The sequence below is a fragment of the Melopsittacus undulatus genome, chromosome 2 (assembly GCF_012275295.1).
Source record: "Melopsittacus undulatus isolate bMelUnd1 chromosome 2, bMelUnd1.mat.Z, whole genome shotgun sequence".
Classification (NCBI taxonomy): Eukaryota; Metazoa; Chordata; class Aves; order Psittaciformes; family Psittaculidae; genus Melopsittacus; species Melopsittacus undulatus.
The window spans coordinates 23,869,829-23,876,259 of NC_047528.1; positions in this window are offsets into that span (position 1 = coordinate 23,869,829).

Genomic DNA, 6,431 nt, shown 5'->3' on the forward strand with positions numbered 1-6,431 from the left:
GACAGAAGTCTGGCTCTGGTTTCTTGAGAGCAAATCACTGTGCACACATAAATACACAACTGCTAGAGGTGCTTGTGGGACCTCCAGGTAACTCAGGGTGTCAAGGGACTTGGTATCACAGAGCATCTCTGACAGATCTACATGTACTTGATGCCTTTATAATGACATGCATAGCCACACAAACTGCACTCAGAAGACCAATGATCCAGGCTACTATAAGAGTAAGAAAAATTCCTCTTGAGAGGGGATTGGTTATATACTTGCCAAGATCTTCTTGTGCATGTTACATACACCTGGTGTATTGACACTCAGCAGTGAAGATGAATGAGATAGAGGTCCTGCAGGACCCATATCTGTCAGGAATACTTCTATGCCATGACAAGGCTAGTGGTGATGGATGTGCAGGCATTACATGCCTCTTGTGAGTCCTTTCATTGCTTTGAAGTGTTTTTGCAGCGTAAATACGGAGAAAAAATATAATTAAGCACAGGAAATTAATTTTAGGCAGGGTGTACAATGCTGTAAAGCATCCTAGAAGGAGTTCAGAGTGCCTGAGAAATCCTATCTTGGATATATCTTGTATAACCCGACAGTGCCTAAAGAATTAATATAACATTTTTTCCCCTTTACTGCAGGAGATCAAACAGGTGTTTCTGGTAATAACTTAATTTGTTTTCTAGCTAAAATAATTAGAAGTATGTATATTGCCCTTGAAAGCAAGCTGTGTTGCAGTAGTTGCTTAATGCATTAACAGTACTACTCACTGTTTTTCTTCTGGTACAAAGAAAGCAAATCACACTATTCCCAAGGAACGCAATCCCATTTCACTTCACATGCCCTGGTGTTGTACCACAATGGAAGAGCTCATAAACAAAATTGTTATGTTCCTTGAAAACTAATGTTCATAGAAGTTGTACATTACAACATTTGGATCAACTAGTTATTGGTAATATTTTCTTTAATTCATACAGGCATAAGTTATAAAATTCAGGAGATACATCAGAAAGTGTGTACACAGTTTAAAAAGTACACAATGACCCTCTAGAAGAATTGCTGCTTTCTCTTCTTTTACTCTGCTTACATGTATTATACTACTTATTCCCATACTCAACATGATCCAAATTGTTCAAGTTAAATCAACTTAAATATATTGCTTCCTTTTCTATGTCTAGCAGACAGAAGAGGAAGCAGACACCAACACTGAAACATTAATCTGTAGTGTTTTTTACTGTTTTCATTACTGCCTCATCCCTGGAAGTGTTCAAGACAAGGTTGGATGAGTCTTTGAGCAACCTGGCCTAGTGTAACCTGTGGCAGGGGGTTGGAACTAGGAAATCTTTAGGGTCCCTTCCAACCCAAAATGTTCTATGATTCTAAGAAAATGCCTAGAAAGAATACAGGCCTCTCTTTTCAGCCTTCCAAAAGCTGGGGGGGAATGTGTGTGCTACCATTACAGTCATGTAGTGTTTCTTCTCATCTAGAGAAATGTCAGCCTTTAAAAAATACAGTTTAAATATCACATCAAAGGCAGATTCTCAGGTGAGCTGGATGGTGTGGAAAACTAGCCATCAAATAGTGTCTTACAGACATAAAAACATGTAGAGAGTGAAGCTGAGAAATCACACTTCTGTGCTAATCATAACGGGGCTTCAAGAAAAGTTTAAAGTTTTATCTCCTCTTTGTACTCCTCATCTATTTTTGTTCTGGAATGAGGGAAACATTGGTTTCACCTTTCAGTTCTTATGCAACAGACCAAATTTAGAAAAATGTTTACATTTCTTACTGAAGGCTTTTGCTCTGACTATGGCTATTATAAAAGTGTTATGACAACAAGAGCTTAGAAAAAGATGTTTCATTTCCCTTACTTTGTGCAAATGACGGCACTGTGTGCATATCCAGTCCCCTTACCCTCAACTCAATGAGTTTTAAGCTGAATAAGAGTCCCTTAACAACTCAGTTGGATCTCCTTCCTTAGTAACCACGTTCTCCTAAAACTATTGATTTTTTTGTCTGATTAAAAAAAAAAATCAAAGAAAAAAGAGAATTAAGGAGATGGAGGAAAGCATGGACCATAGGCAAGGTTAGTTCACTCCCAGCTCTTTGAAGAAGGAAGCAGGAGGCAGCAAAACCCTAGCTGTCTCATATTTTATTCGTTGTTCCCTCATCTTTTCAAAGTGCCTTGGCTATTATTTGATCTCTAGCAGATAGGTGCTGTAGCCATTTTTCAGCAAAAGGCTTATCTTTATATGCCACTTTTAGAACTATATTTCATAGTGAATGGTGTGAAAAAGTTCCCCTACTGATCTTCAAAACAACTTGCAAAGTAAAATAGCAAGCTATCAGGCTATCATTCTCTCCATTTCTCTTTCTGAGGCTCACTTTTCCATGTCTCTTTTTTTTTTTTTAATCATGCTCTCTCAATGAATACTGGTGCTACTTGACCTTTAAATGTCAAAATCTATTCGAATGGCATTTACTGTAAACACTGAAGCCATATACTACATGTGAATGGATAATACACATCAGAATCAAGAACTGTATTTCATGATGCACAGTGAGGCTTATGAATTAGTTTTATTATTCCTGTCACCTCCCCACCCCCATGAAAATAGATCTTCAACTAGCTACTGCTATTTTAAGAAGAAAGTAGGGAGAGTATATAGTAGCAAGCTGATTGACATAAGTCAGCCAGCTCTTCCAGCTAAAGGTCTGAGTCTGCAAGCTGTTTCTTGTGGGTGGATCTCTATGCTTAGATGGAGGAGCCTGTGGAATTTCAACTGAAATCAGTTATAGCTGAACTATAAGACATAAACTCCTACTCTCAAAATTCTTCAAGTGAAGAACCACTTACAAAGTGGAGTCACTTTACATATTACTGTTACCACTCCCTTTTTGCTCCAGATCAGTTTTAACATGCAACTATTATATAATTTTAATTTAATTTTTTGTCTTTGTTTCACACTGGGCAATAAGAAGAGGCTTCCATCACAGCATCTACCTGGATGAAATTTGAAATTTGGATCAAATATCCATCCTTTTACTTAAAAAGTTAGGAAAAAGGCTGAGCAGGGATATGGATGAAACTGAAAATATTCCCAATACAGTAAACAGTTACCTTCAGGCTCATCACTCTAACACAAAGCTGTTTGGCAATGATTCAGTCTTAATAGATCTTCTGTAACGATATCAGCTAGCACAAAATAGCAGATTTTGTCCAGTTCTCATGCCAGTAAAAAAAAAAAAAGATGTCAAAAGGTCCCTTTCCCCCATAAATTTCCAAAGAAGAACATGACAGATTTTGAAGGTTTTGATTCGAAGTTATGTCCATAGCATGCTGCAGAGGACAGTATGGATTTTCACTTGTGGCTGTTTTGCTTGCAAAAGTGGGCTGGTCTATTGGACTCACAGTCTATTGGACTCTCATTGGAGAGTCTTTCTGCCTACAGAGAAGAGATTTAGCCTTCAGAAAGAAAGGACAAAAAATACTGATTAACTTGCCACTGTTCCTCTTACTCACCGAGTCTAGACTGGTAGAAACGGGTGTCACAAAGAAAGAGGGATAGTGCTGCAGAAGCAGTCTGCGGCCTGAACATCCTGCAGGAGACTAGTCACTGCAGAAATCTGGGTATTACATCTTGCTGGGTGGCCAACCAATAAACTCAAGTAATGCCACTGTTTGGTGTACAAAAATGTGAGCATGCATAATTTTCACCATTCACTCAGTTTTCTTGTTTCACCTCTTCTAGTTAGAAGGCATGGACTTATTTGCAGGATTCTGCCAATGAAGCCTGTCATGTTGAGATGGATACACCTCTAGAACATGACAGAATTATAGTGCTTACAACACCCACAGGAAACAGTTGTTATCCCACAGGCAAGTGAGAAATTGAGTCACCATAACATCATCATCATCTCCTACAGCCCAGCCGAGTGTCCTAATTATAACATCATCTAAGTAAAATGAAGCCTTAAAGGTAAGTACCTCCACAGCTCTGTGAAGCCTTGCCAGCACAACAAGCTGTCTCACATTTGAATTATGGACATCTAGGCTAGATCATGACCTGCAGGAGGACCTCAGAAGGTATGGTATGCCAAAGCAAGGGCTGTTCAATATTCACCCAGTTATGTGCTTTATCCTTAAGTAAATGTGGCATAGCCTTCACTGGGAACTTTCCACCCAGGCATGCAGAGCTCCCTTCTCTGTATTCAGTACTACACATGCTGACCCTGCTCTACAGAACTTTCCCCTAATCAAAGAAGCTAGTTTGGTTACTTAATAGCCTTTAGAAAGCAAATTTAAAAGTAATCTTCTATTCTTATCTTAACTGCTGCTCCTTTCAGAAACATTTTCTCAAGAGCTCAGCTTAGATGAATAGGATGTTGTCTGCCCAGCTGTATGGCTTGCATGCAGTTTCCACCCACCATCCCAAAGAATGTACCTGGTAGTTAAAGCTACAATACCAATATCAAAAAGAAAGAAAATCCTCCTACTACAAACCCAAAAAGTTCCTCTCTCAGTTAGATAACTGTCACCTGAGAACAAGATTACAGGTATTGCAGGTTTTGTGGTTTGTCATACATTAGCCTCAAGCTTTTTCATACAGTGAAAATCTCTTTCAAGGCATGCTGCACCTTCACACAGCACTACTGCACTGGGAACACTGGTAGCAGTGATGGGGATAAGTACTTACAGAAAGTAGTATCTGTATTCCTCTATGCTGAAAACACTGCTTTCAGCAGCTGAAATGGTGCCTTCTACCTGAAAATTCAAAGACAAAGCTGAGACTCATAGTGTCAGTAAAAGTCATTCAAAACCTTTGGTATGAAGTATTTCCCACAGATTTGTTTCCACATTTTTAAATTGAAAGTAAGATACTTATTTTAGAACAACATTTGGTAGTGTGCTTCTATTTTTTCCCCATAGCAAATAGTGTCCTCATTCCAGGGAAGCTGCAATCTTAGTCATGGCACATGTCCTGTAGGCTGACTTTCATTTCCTACTTTTTTCACCAGAAAACTCAAGCAGCTGTTCTCAAAAACTGCCTGCATTTCTCAGGTTTGTGATTCCACTACCCAGGTGGAAGGTCTGTGGAATCACAGTAACTTTAGGTGTCTCAAACTAATCTTAGCATGTAACTATGATATTACCACCTTTAATGTTTTCACCGCAGTCTTGGCTTAAAACCACAGGACAAAGATGTGTACAAAAGTAAAAGGCTTATTTGGCTAGGTGTTATACCTGGAGAGAAAGTCTGGTATTCCTCAAATGCTGGAAAAGCCTAAATTTACCCTTCTTGAGAGGCTGCATAATCAGTTCACAGACAAAACTTTTGATATCATTACTTTGTTAAAATTGTCACAATCTCAACTTCAGGTTCTATAATATCAGTTGTGCTTAAGGTGAGTCAAAAAAAAAGAAGAGGAAACTGACCTGTTATATTATTATATTATATTAATTATATTATATTATATCTTATATGTTGCATACTTCATATGCAACAACAAAGAGAAAAAATTTATTAAGAGCATCACTCCCAAAGATGTATGCTTTAGAACTGTTGATTTGCCAGGAAGAGAGTGAAAAGGTTACAGAAAAACTCTTCAGCATTCCTTGTTAAGGAGACCTTTTCACATTATGATTATTCCCAGTCTCGTATACATACAATTTTTTGTACTGTGAACTGTACATCTTCTTGCACATTTCATAACATTAAGTGGTATTTAATAAAACCAAAACCTCTACTATTTTATTTAACTGTTCCAGGAGAGCATTTCTATTTGTCAAACACCAACTAATTCTGAATGACTGGAAAACATGACTGCTGTGATGTACATGCAATGACATCAGTGATGCATTTATTTCTGCACTGTGGAAAACTCTATTAACAAAAAACCATTAAAAGGCTGACCTGTTCCAGATACATTTGAGGGATATGAAATGGAGTGCAGAATAGAATTTCCTGGGTAAACTGTATTTCATCATGAAGTGATGAACTGAAACAGAAGCTCTCCCCATAGTTTCCCTACTTGGTTTAGTAAGATAAAGCAGTGTAGACGGGAGCTCTCCACCACTCCTGCTCATCATCCTGATGGCTGGCTTAGGTTTACCCTCACTCGGCAGCTGAGCACTGCAAATCTCATCCTTTGATTTCAATTTTTTCCCATGTAACTGCAGAGAGCATCAGTGGCAGGTTCCTTTTCTGAGATGTAACTTTGAAACCCATATCATTTGAGCCATCTTTGAATCTACTCTGTAAACTCCTCTGAAAATCTGGCTCTTAACATAAACTTTAACAATACATTCTGTATTATCTTCTGTTGCACCCTCTTTTTAAGGGTCCAGGAATTCACCAGATACTGTTAGACAATCTTTGGACAGATATATTGGGCAAGTACCTCAGCTGTGTTTACACTCCACAGCTCAAAAGGAA